This window comes from Lissotriton vulgaris, chromosome 1_1, assembly GCF_964263255.1.
Source record: "Lissotriton vulgaris chromosome 1_1, aLisVul1.2, whole genome shotgun sequence".
In the NCBI taxonomy this organism is placed as follows: domain Eukaryota; kingdom Metazoa; phylum Chordata; class Amphibia; order Caudata; family Salamandridae; genus Lissotriton; species Lissotriton vulgaris.
In genome coordinates this window covers 1,426,429,242-1,426,442,076 of record NC_141685.1, presented here as the reverse complement: position 1 = coordinate 1,426,442,076, position 12,835 = coordinate 1,426,429,242, and positions in this window count along the sequence as shown.

The window sequence follows — 12,835 nt, the reverse complement described above, 5'->3', positions numbered from 1 at the left end:
AGGTGTGTGGAATTGTATTGCATATTCATTATATTGCATATCTTTTATTTGTGCTGTATTTAAAATGTATTGAGTGCATTGTTTTCAACTTATTGACTATATGTACTATCCAGATTGTCATTATCTTAATTGTTTCATCTATTATACGAACGAAGGGAGATATGTTGCATCTTATGTCTTCCTGCTGCTCAGCTAGAATGCATGTGATGTGGAATGTTGGATGAATGGAATGTTAGAGGTTTGTGAATGTCAGTTGGGTGAGGGCTGAGCAGCAGGACAGCTGCTCCTGATGGGGTTATCGTTTTATCTTATTAACATCTTAACTTAAATAAAGTAACTTGAATAATCTACATGGAAGTACCGGCCTCTTTCTGAATACATTATTACACTCGGACACAGCCACCTGCACAAACAACCCCTGGCGTCATAGGCACATCTGTGGACAAATCGTGCCAAGAGTCATGAGTCGAGAAAGAGCACAAGTTACCCAAGTCTGCAACATCTCAGCACTGTGGAAGCACAGCACTGATGGGCACACCGCCTGAAAGGGGCCAGTGGCAGACAAATCAGAGCCGCAGGAGTGAGACAACCCCCCTGCAGAATAAGCACTTAAGTAGAAGTGCACCTCGACATTGACAACAACCCGGTACAAACAGCAACACCTCCACAACAGAACACAGGACACAACTGGTGCCGCAAATGTGCACAACATGGCAAATCACATCTGGCACATCAGGAAACTGTGACATGACAATGTACAAGTACAACATGTAACCTGCAAATATGTTTTATTCACACATGCTGTGTTTTTGGTCATTTCGTACTGTCCCATAATTGCCAGGGATGGCCACAATGTCACGTGCTCATGAGAAGTAATTGTCAATGATGGTGTTCCTACAGGCCATTCCTGCCGCAGCTGCAGTGGGATGTGGGCCTCCTGCACCATCATCCCCATCATCGTCCGGTACTTCTGGAACTGGGATCCATGGTGCCTTGGTGCGTAAACAGATGTTGTGCAATTTACAACATGCAACGATCATCTTGCACACGATCTCTGGGCTGTACAGGAGCTTTCCACTTGTGCCGTCCAGGCACCTGAAACCTGACCTCCACACGCCAAATATGCGTTCAACGATGCCACTGGTGCATATGTGGGCTGTATTGAACTGCCTCTGGGCGGGTCTGTTCGGGTCTCGGAGGGGTGTCTTCATCCAAGGGCAGAGTGCATATCCTTGATCACCTGTGACAGTGCAGGAAGAAAAGAGTCAATACTTGGTTCGGCAGGATGTGGTGGCAGGCCCAATAATGCAGTGATTCCTGTGCTGGCTGTGTGTGGGGTGAGTGTAAGCCAGCCCCCAGGGAGTAGCTGGTGTAAGCAACAACTTCAACAGTAATCATGCATTCAGAAATTCAATGTCAGAACAACAAGGGGGGATGATTTGAGTCGCACAGGATTAGTGGCTCCGGATGCACAGCGGCTGACACGGGCACACTGCCACGGGACGCTGACCTGTGGGAGACTGGGGTAGGGTCATGGGGGAAGAGCAGGTTTCCGTAGATGTAATAGGAGCTTGTCACGGAGTGTCTCAGTGGACAGTGAAAGGTGGACCCCCAAGGCATGATACAGATGGCACATGCCAGCTGTGACTGGCAACATGAAGGACATGAATGCCACAGACTCATGCCAGACACCAAGTCCGTACCGGCCCATTGCTGATGACAACCCCCAGGCCATAGGCTCAGACCCCAACAAGGTCCAGCCGGAGGCTGACTGTCACTCACAGCGCACAGGGTTAGTGGCACCACGTGTCGCCGGCTGGCGTTGAACAGGGTTAGTGGCACCACGTGTCGCGGGACAGCCATATAGAATTATGCCTCACTGATCGAAGGGGGTCTGGCTCTGTGGCCGCTGCCACAGACTTGGGGTCACTGCCATTCAGGACTCAGGACACAGTTCCACATGTGGGACCTACTGTGATGAAGGGGACGCCGGTGGAGTATGTCAATGAGGAAGGAGTAATGTGGGCCAGCGTCGTGGGGGCTATTGATGGTTTGCGAGGCTGCAGAGGATGCAGGACTGGGGTTTGGAACTTGCACCGGCACGTGGTGGGCACTTTTTGACACACAACGGTGTTGGCAGGTGAGCAGTGCGGCCTTGGTACGCGGGGCAGGTAGGCCTGGTCTGGGATTTCAGCATCTTTGGGTGCAGCAGGTGCACAGGGTCGCAGGCCTTGCTGATCACGGTGTCGGCCTCGTGGCGGTCTGTGAGGCACCGCCCTGTCAGTGACGTTGGCCTCTCTGGGTGAGAATCACTCTCTGCGCCGCAGGGTTTTTGTCCGCACCCCTGAGCAACCCTGGCGTACCCAGGGCCAACCCACTACGCTTATGCACACAGGTGGGGGGGGGGGTCAGTGTGCGACATTTCCTCTATCTGAGTCACGGCCTGGTGTGACATGGTTGCGTCCACTGTTCACTACTTTCCAGTCACCAGCAGTTGTGGTCTGCATGGACATATCTGTGGTCATGTTGATTGCCATGTTGTATGTGGTGTGGTCATGTGTGCATTCCCACAGTTGTGCGCTGTGTGATGGTGCCTTCGAGGTGTGTGGTGTGTTCATTTGGCACTTACCAATGAGCAGTCCAGTTCCATATGTGCCATCCTGGAAGTGCTGTTTGATGACGGACTGTCGGAAGATGTATGAATTGTGCACACTGCCAGGGTAGTTTGCGACGACATTGGTGAACATTTCCCGGTGGCCCACTATTGCCTGCACATTGATGGAATGCATGTGCTTTCTGTTGCAGTAGTGGTTTGCAGTATCTGCAGGGGGCACAAGTGGGACATGTGTGCCGTCTATTGCCCCCAACACGGCCGGCAACACAGCTATGGTGTAGAAACCTTGCTTGGTCTCCTGCTGTTCCTGCGCAGTGTGGGGGAAGTGAAAGTACTGGGCTATGAAGTTTAGGATGGCATCCAGGAAAGGTGTGATGAACTTTGATAGGGCTGGCTGTGAGACCCCTCCGACTCTGGCAGTTGTTGGCTGGAAGGTACCAGAGGCCAACAGGTGCAGCACAGCCAGCAGCTTTGTCTGCGGAGGGATGTTGGTACTCCGCTGTGTTGGGACCGTCAGCCTGTGGGCGATGTGGGTCATGATGCGGATGATGATTGTCCTTTTGAACCTGCAGTGGGCAATGACTTCCTCGGGCATTATCTTTGGGAGACTGGTATGTTTTCGTTAGGTCCGCTGTCTTACTCTGTGCTGCCTCTGTGGTGGTCTGGGGGGGGGGGAGGAGCAGGCCCGGGTCCTGGGGTTGGTGGCGGTGGGTGTTATGGCCCTGTTGGGCTCCGAGCTGTCATTTGTTGGTGGTGTCCACTTTGGAGATACATTTTGGGGCAGTTATCACGGGAATGCTGGTGATGTCTGCCGTTTGCACCAGCTTGTGAATAGGGTGTTAAATATATCTCCACTTTTGATGCGTTAAGATGGGGATACATCGGAGATAAGTCTTTGTGAATATCGCCCTTAGAAGGTTCAATGCATTATTAGTTATGGTGTGTTATACAATCTCAATAGCTAGACAGATAGTCCGATAGACCGATAGATAGATAGATAGATAGATAGATAGATAGATAGATAGATAGATAGATAGATAGATAGATAGATAGATAGATAGATAGATAGATAGATAGATAGATAGATAGATAGGTAGATAGATAGATAGATAGCATCCAGCTGTTTGATATTCAAAGTAAGTTTAAACATATCTTTTCTAAGCTGACATTTTTCCATAGTTATAATTTGTGTTTCAGTTTGCTAAGAAGAAATTTGACGACCCATAGGATTTAACATATCACATGTATTTCTAGAGTGCAAATTCACCTTAAAAGGACATATTGCCACTATTAAAAGACTATAGATAGATCATGTTGGATAATCTCTTCATATTTAAACTGGATCCTATTATAAGGTATGATTTAGTTGTTTGTATTTCAGATATGGCATGATTTTTTCAGGTTAATATCAGTAAATAGTTCTTGCGGTTCGTTATATCAGACTTAACACTTGAATTTTGCCTGTCTTTTCATCAGCTTTCTAATTTAAGACACCTCATAATTGATTTTTGATCATGAACAGTGGTTTGACAAGGACTTTGAATTTAACACCCACTTTACGTTGAATCTTTTCAGAAGACACTAAGAATGTTTACACTATTCCATAAATATTGAAAGCATTTAATTTGCTGTACTTATGATTTCTTAATGAATTAATGAATTGTCTATACATAATTGAGTGACTTTCCTCTTGCCTTTGAAATTAGTTGAGTGATTTAACTTTACTTGCTCTCCTTTTTTAATCTCAATTACAGAATCATATTATTTAAAAAGAAGTTGGAATTGGTAATGTTAGTTCCTTGTGTGCTGTGCGTTGTCAAAATTCATGCTCTGTTTCCGCTAGGCATAGCCCCCTGGGGCTAAGCGAATTTCTGGGTTAACTTGCTCAATTTACAAAAAATGAAGTTACTTTATGATTCATGGGGAACATAAAAAATGTTATTAAAAAAGTATTGGCAGTGTTTTTTAATTTCTTGCAGTAAACTACCCCATATGCTTCAGTATCGGGCTGGTACTGTGTTCCCCTGGCCATTAGTCAGTAGTCACAAATAAGGGCTGGTGGAGCAAAACAGGATTCATTAAAGCTTTTCCTGGCACGCAAAGTCCTCCAGGCTTTACAGGGTCCTGTAGTCAGAGAAGGTTTAGTTGCAAGTCACTGTCAGCAGTTATGGTTTGAAAGCCAAGTATCCGGATTGACCAGTCTATTGTGAGCATTCCATCCAGTGTCCTCAGTAACTACATTGCTTCTGAGTTAGTATAACTAAAAGATATCTAAAAAGAATGACAACTCATTATGGAACCTACTCTCGGTGTAGCAGAAACCTGTGAATTTTTAGAAAGGGCCTTTTTATGGTGCCATGTACATTTTTGAAAACTTTATTGAATTTTTCATTTATGGAATAGATGCTGCAAAATGCAAGAGAACTAAACATAAAACAATGACATGATACAAACATATCACTTTATCAGGACTGCACCCGAGAGATGAGTGAGAAAACAAAATTGCATGGTATAGCTAAAAAATAAGCTAATGACCTGAAAATTAATCTCCCAAAGATCCAAATGGGTGGAAAACAAAGACTCAACATACATAACCCTGAGGTCACATATACCCCTGAGCACAGGTATTCTCAGTACTAGGAATACCCCAATGCCAGCATCACCTATGCTCTACAAAGGAAAAATACATACGTTTCATGTTTGTTTATTAGTAGGTGTAGCTACATACCTGTCACTAGTACTAATGCCAGAATCACAATATAAGATCCAGTCAAGATCTCAAGGCTGCAAGCAGGCAGGCTTAACTTAACAGAAAGGTGTGTAAGGCATTTAAAACAGCAATACATGAAAGTAAAACACAACACACATATACAAATAAAACACCAATTTATGCAGATAGGAAGTATTTATATGATTAAAAAGACACTAAAACAACAAATGTCCAATGTAGGGAACCCAAGATATGAATTTTAAAATAATAAACACTTTCTAGTGCTGAAAAGTCAAAGGTGCAAACTTGAGACATCTGCCTACGCTTGACTGGGAAAAAGTCAACCTTTCAGGCCGACAGCGATGGAGTGTGGGTCGGATACAGTGAGCGGAAAGGACTGGTCAACTTTTTACCTCCTGACTCAGTCAGTTTTTTGGAGCTTTTTCTCTCGACGCCAAACAGGTCTCCGCTGCAGGACGGGTTTGGATACGACGGTAGCTTGGTTCAGCAGGTGTTTCTGTCGATTCCTGGAAGTCTCGTCAACGATGAAAAGCTCTTGAGCTTTAGCAGGGCAAACCTGAATTTCAGGCTGGGTTGCGGTTCAATGTTGCCAGCTTGTCCGTCGATGACGGGTCGGTCAACTTATGAGGCATTTTTGAAAAAATGCTCCAAATGATCTCAAACTTCTGGAGATGCCCCCAAAAGGTCCTTTTTGGTCCTTGATGGGTCCACAACACCAGCCATGGTTCCAGAAGCTCTGAGTTTCTCCTTGGAGAGTTGGGACCACAGTTCTCACAATGTGCCTGGCCAAATCCTTCAAAGGCCAGCTGAAGGTGGTCAGCTGGTTTCTTCTTGGTGGAGGCGATGCAGGTGAGCTCTTTTAACCTGTTGCTTTTAGTTAGTCCACCCCTTAAACCTTTAGCGCATACCAAGCAGTGCAGCAGGTGCAGTCATTCAGAGTGCAGTCCTCTCGGTGCCGGCCAAGGGGTCTAGCAGGACAGAACTTTTTCTCTTTGTTTCTTCAGGCAGGGCATCTGAGTTGCTAGGCAGCTCTCCCAAATGTATCCATGCTGCTGGGATGACAACCAGGAGGCACCCTTGACCAATGGAGTACAGGGTGCCACCCTCAGGTATGACAACTTCCTCCAAAGTGTGGCATATTTATGTCCCAGAAAGCACTGTTTGTCAAATTGCAAAAATTGAGAAAATCTCCCATGGAGCCTAAGGTCTGACTAACCCAAACCTAGAGGGTGGCTAATTTTCCCTAACATCACCCTTCCAGTGCCTCTACTAATTCACGTACAGGGGTTCTCATCTGGCTGGAGGTGCAGGAAGTGGGAGTGGACTTGTGTCCTGTGCTAAGTGCGTTTCTCTCTTTGAAGACCAGTTTGGCTACCCAGCCCCATACCCGCTTTTTGCTCTGCAGCTTGCTGATCTCCTCCCACCTGATGTCTCTTTGTTTCCTTTCAAGCCACTTCACACTTTATCAGAGCAGCTTGGCTCAGACCGTCAAAGACTGGCCAATCAGGAGAGGCTACTCTAGAACTGGATTTAGGCACATAAAAAAAGCATGTTCTATAACTTCTTTTCTGTCATAGTTATGAGTACAACCTTGGCAAGTTGTTGGATTTATTCTAACTATTATTTAGACACTTTAAAGTATAATTTTAGCTCACTCCTGTCAACAGTTAAACACTATTAATGTTTAATAAAACCTTCCCATGTTGACCTATGGCGCTAATGTACAACAATGAGGAAAAGCAAAATTGGCAGTTTGACCCTCAACAGGGCATATAAAACATCTCTATATAATGTCACTGCTTATAGTTACAATGCACCCTACCTCTGGGACGCCTAGGCGAGACCTTAGGGGTGAATTTTCATTTAAATATAAGGTAGTTTAATACTTTGGAAGTACCTTTAATTCCAAAGTCTAAATTGGACATAGTTTTATTTTAAAAGCAGCTTGCAAAGCAGGACTGGCTTTTAAAATGACGGCAAACTACACAGCGGTGCACACTTAAGTGCATTAAATCTACTGGGCCTCTACACCTACAAGCAATACCATATACTAGGGGCTTACAGGTAAGTTATCATACCAATTGCAATTACAACTAATTACCATATACCTTTTAAACAGCACACTGGTCCTGGGCCTGGTTAGCAGGGCCAAACATTGAAAATCCTAAAAATCTACCTTCACTGCAGCTCTCCGGGAGGAAAGCCTCGGAGGTCCCAGGAGAGTTGGTACTGCTGCCTTCCCTCATTGGCTAACCTTTGGTCAGCTAATGATGGAAGGCAGCAGTTCGTCACTTGTCACAGAGTGGGCTGGGGACAGTGAGACTGCTGACCCCACCCCACTCTGTGATGAGGTGTCACTGAATGACACTTGGCCCAGGGCACATCAGGGCTTAAAACTGAAGTGCTCAGGTCTGAGGTTATCAGTGACACCCCCCCCGGTCACAAGGGAGAGGGCCTCAAGGAACATTTGCCCTGCTGAGGAGGTCACACCCATGGGGCTGTGAAATCCTCAGCCTGGCAACATTCAGCGCAGGCATCCAGGCGCCTGCACATTTAGCGTATGTCTAGTTCCTGGCTGCCTGACTGGAGCAAGAAGAGTGTATGTCAGGCTGACAGACACTCTTCTTGCCTGGGATAAAAGGTGGGAGGCGAGGCCCATCCACCCGTATGGATGGGCTTTAGCCACCATCTGTGGATTCAGCAGAACCAATGCACCTCCTTTTTTTAGAAATGCGACCTCAAGCAGATCCAACACATCGCCTCTGTAGTGTGGACTTTACAGATGCAAGGACTTTGCATTGCAGTCTTTAGCCCATTGGAACTGCCACTGTACGATGCATCCCCGGCACAGGCCTGCACATCGCATGCCTCTCGTTGACAGCAGTCTCGAAGATGACGCAGGTCTCCACATTACAAGCTCTGTAGCTTCTTTAGAACCGGTAGTGCACGTCCTCAATGCAGGGCTTCACATAACAAGTCGCTTCATCAATGGCCTTCTCGACAACAACACAGGACTTCACATTGCAGTTTTGCAGCACCTTGGAGCCTACGCTGAATGACACATCTCCAACCAAGACCTCACATCGCCTTGACTGGGCGACGCATCCTCAACGCAGGATTTATGGCACTCTTGCTCAGTGGGACTAGCTGGGTTCTGTGGCCGTCCAGCTCTCCATCGAGATTGGCCTGTACTTGTGACTTTGTCCTGGTCTAGCGTAGATATCTATATTTGGCACTTTGGGCTTCTTGATACTATATTCACTGAAATCGTTAAAATTTCATATATCCTTTTCTAGTGATTGGATTCTTGTCATTTTGGTCTTGATTTATTTATTAGAACTTACTATATTTCCTAAGTTGGTTTGGGTTCTTTCTTGTGTTTTGTTTTCATTTTATTACTGTTTGAAGTGCTGAAAAAATACTTCAGACATTGCCTGTGAGTTAAGCCTGACTGCTCTGTGCCAAATTAAAAGAAGGTTGTGCTCAGGTGAATTTGGGGTTTGCTTGTGCCTCACCCTGTTTAGGTTTGCAGTTCTTGCTTGCATAGGGTTTGATTTCCCCTTAATCAGTAAACCAATTTCTTACAGGCCTCAGCAGGACAACACAAGGACCTAGGATATAAATAAGTGAGCATATCAGGGGGCCATGAATTGCAAGTGTACTTCATATGGGTTAGGGGGACGTCATGAGCAGCCTTCAAATCTGTTGATGGAATAGCCTAGAACCGTCACAATGGGTTTGAAAAGTGACCAATATGGTGCTACCCATTAAACCCAGCAGTACATAAGTGTATACCGCTGTTGAAAATATGAGCACCACGTGTATAGGTGGACCCACAGTGTGAACAATCCTCTTCATTAAGTATTTAGTGCTCGCCTCTCAAAAATAACAGACATCACTACTGGAGCTGAAAAATCTGTAACACAAATGAATTGATGTTATTAATCCACATTGTGTTTGAAAAATATTGAATAACAAAAACCAAGTAATCCATATTTTATCAAAATGAGAGAAATCCTGGCTTACCGCATCAAAATGAATTTTCAACTACAGCATTTTAGCAAACCATAGCAGAGGCAATGCTTGACTAGAAAAGTTTATTGGCACGCTCTAGTCATGATAATCCAGTCGGGTCCAAATCCACTGCCCAAGTGCATGTAGACACTTTCCCGGCTCAGCTCTAACATGGTTGCATCTGTCAGTTGGTGGTGGAGCAGCACCATATTTATTGCCCGTATGTAGGTATGTTGGTTGTGTATTTCATCTGCCATCTTAGAATGGTGTGTATCTACTGAAAAAATCTGTGTAAATGGAAACCTGTGGATGCATGTATGCATTAAAGGTAGTGGGGAGCAACTCATTGTAATCCCTGACCACTAAGTAATTCATCCAAAAGAAGTATTTACCAATGTGCAGATATGTGCAGCTGCATCTGTCCACACATGGAAGGCAGGAGCCATATCTGTTGCCTGTATTAACCCCTTCCGTACTCATGACGAGCTCAGCTCGTCATGAGGCACGGCTCTCGTGTGCTCATGACGAGCTGAGCTCGTCATGACCACACCCATTTCCATTATGGCCCAGCACAGCAGAAGATCATCTCAAGCAGCCAAGGTGTTAATAAATCTCGCTTTGGGGTCTGCCATCCTACTGTTATGTTTTGTAATGTACCCCAATATAGGCCTGGGTAGTCACCTAGCCTTTCACCTACTTTTTCCCTGCCATTGACCTACATAACAGTTTTTGGTATTGACCTTTCACCTAGTTAGTTTCTGCATAAAATATTGTGGTGTTTCCCAGAAAGCTAGCCTCATTAATTATGCATAAGGATTCTCAGAATCTCAGACGGATTACCATCTTCTGCATAATAACTATGTATAAGGGTCATCCCTTTCGTCATCCTCGGCTGACACGACACAGCACAGTAGAACCCCTGAGGGTACCTTTGGGGAATATAAACACTATATCTTTGCTGGGGCAGGCAGAAGAGAAAGACTTCCATGCTGACACACCGATGCGAGACGCTGAGGTTCCTGCACGCAGACACTCCAGCACACAGTGGTCTGACATCCCTCGCAGGGTGTCCATCTCGAGACCAAGATGGTTTCCTTCGTTCTCTCAGACCAGGTAATGGGGTTGGCTCTGTCCTAGGGGAATTCTTGGCTCTACACCTACATACATGCTAAGTACACTTAGGTACATCTTGTTATGGTTGCATCGTAGGAGTACGCATTAATATTGTCATGTATTTATATACCTGCCTATATTCATTGTTTTAGCACTATGGCAGAAATCTACCATTCATTTACTCTGTTGGTGCTTATAATCATTTATATCTGTTTCTGTCTGATGGTTGTTTCAGCACACCTATTTTACACTAGAATGATGTTGGTTCAATCAATACTTATTGAAAACGTACCCTCCGTTTATTCTGTATATTTCTCTGAAACAAAGTGAGCACGAGTGAGTGAGCAAAAAGTACTGCACTGTTTCCACGATCCTTGATGGGACAGGGTTGTTATGTTCGATAGTTGCCAAGAACTATTCTCTCCTTGGTAAGAAGAGTCTACAGTGGCACTGTGAACTAGCTGGTATACAGGCGACCATATCCAGTGGGGGTGTCTGGAATCAGTCTGGATGGTGCTGAGTATTGAGACGGCATTTAAACAAATTAAATTGCTGCTCAAAGAGATAGAGACGCTTGAAAACAAGATCAATAGCGACTCTACTATTACTAACGCCAAAACTCTCCTTGATAAGATAGCCCAAACCATCAAGGAATTCGAAGAGTTCAACTCACCAAAGAAAACTGATAAACTACAAAGAGACATTCGCGGGTACAATAAAGAAAGAACGTACCCTTACTTACACAAAGACTTTTACCTACCACAGAATAGTTCCCGAGGTCCTAATCACAATCAGCAACAACAACATAAAAGAATAACCTTTTCTGATACGGGTTCTGATACTGATGGTGAACAGACTTCAACTGGACAATACAGACCAGTGCATGATCAACATCCATCTACCTCACGCCAAGTTTTTTTAGGACAGGAAAGGAGGGGATCACGCCCTCCACGAAGAGCAAGGGGAGCGAGGCGAGGCTGGTATACTCCCGGACAACGCCAAACCCACAACCAGCATTACGAATGGTAAATGATACATCCACGATCCCTATCTTCAATCTATCTAAACATACCCTTACACAAGCTGAAATTTCTGTGTTAACATCTGGTCTTTCTTTTGTGCCGACCCACAGGAACAACAAATTCCAAACTAAGCTTGAGCTCTACAAATTTTTTCGCTCAGTGCGTCTTAAAAACTTTTTTTCATCTAAACCAGACACACGAGAAAAGAATCTAACAGGACTACATCCACCATCAACATTCTTTCCTTCAAACAACATGATAGCCAAAAATATTCTCATCTTTGAAAGTGCTGTACTTATTGAAGTTGAAAACCTCTTCAAACAAACGTTCTTCTTTAAAAACAACCTAAACAAGGAACAACACCGTGCACTAAAAAATCTAGAATCCCTCACTGACACATTAATCAAACCGGCTGATAAAGGGGGTGTCCTGGTTCTGTCGGACCGCGATGCCTATAGGCAGGAAATGTTAAAACAACTGTCAGTTACTGAGAACTACAAACTTCTCAGATCTGACCCAACCAAAAGGCTAGAAGCAGAAATAACAGCTCTAAGCTTAAAAAGATCTGAAGGAGGATGGTTGAGTGACAAGGAAGCACCGTTCCTAGTTAATAAGACCTCCACAGTACCAGCAATTTACATCCTGCCCAAAATGCATAAACATGCCACACAACCACCAGGGAGACAATAGTTTCGGGGTGCAATTCTATTCTTAAACCCCTTGCCCAATACTCCGATTTCTTTATCAGACCCTTCGTAATTGAATCAGAAACGTACATCAAAGACACTACTTCAGTGATAAACAAACTTGAAAATCACCATTTCAACCCAGAAGAAGAATATCTAGTAACGATGGATATCACAAGCCTCTACACAAACATCCCTCAAGAGTATGTTCTAGTAATACTAAATGACATACTAGACAGTCGTGTGAGGCCACACAATGTACCCACTGAATTCATAGTCGATTGTATTCGACTCTCTATGTGTGAAAAATTCTTTCTTTTTGAAAAAGATTACTACCAACAATTAAAAGGTGTTGCCATGGGGGCAGTCTATGCCCCCAATATAGCGAACATTTATGTTTCCAACTTTGAATAGAATTTCATCTATCACCACCTAAATCCATTCCTAGCCAACATCTCCAGTTGGCTTAGGTATATAGATGACGTGTTCCTAATTTGGAAAGGCAATATTGACCTTTTAAAACAATTCCATGAGTGGATCAACAACATCAACCCACATTTACAGTTTACCCTTAACTACAACACCAATGAGATGAACTTTTTAGATATCACCGTCAGAGTAGACAATGACGACACCATCTACACTACCCTGTATA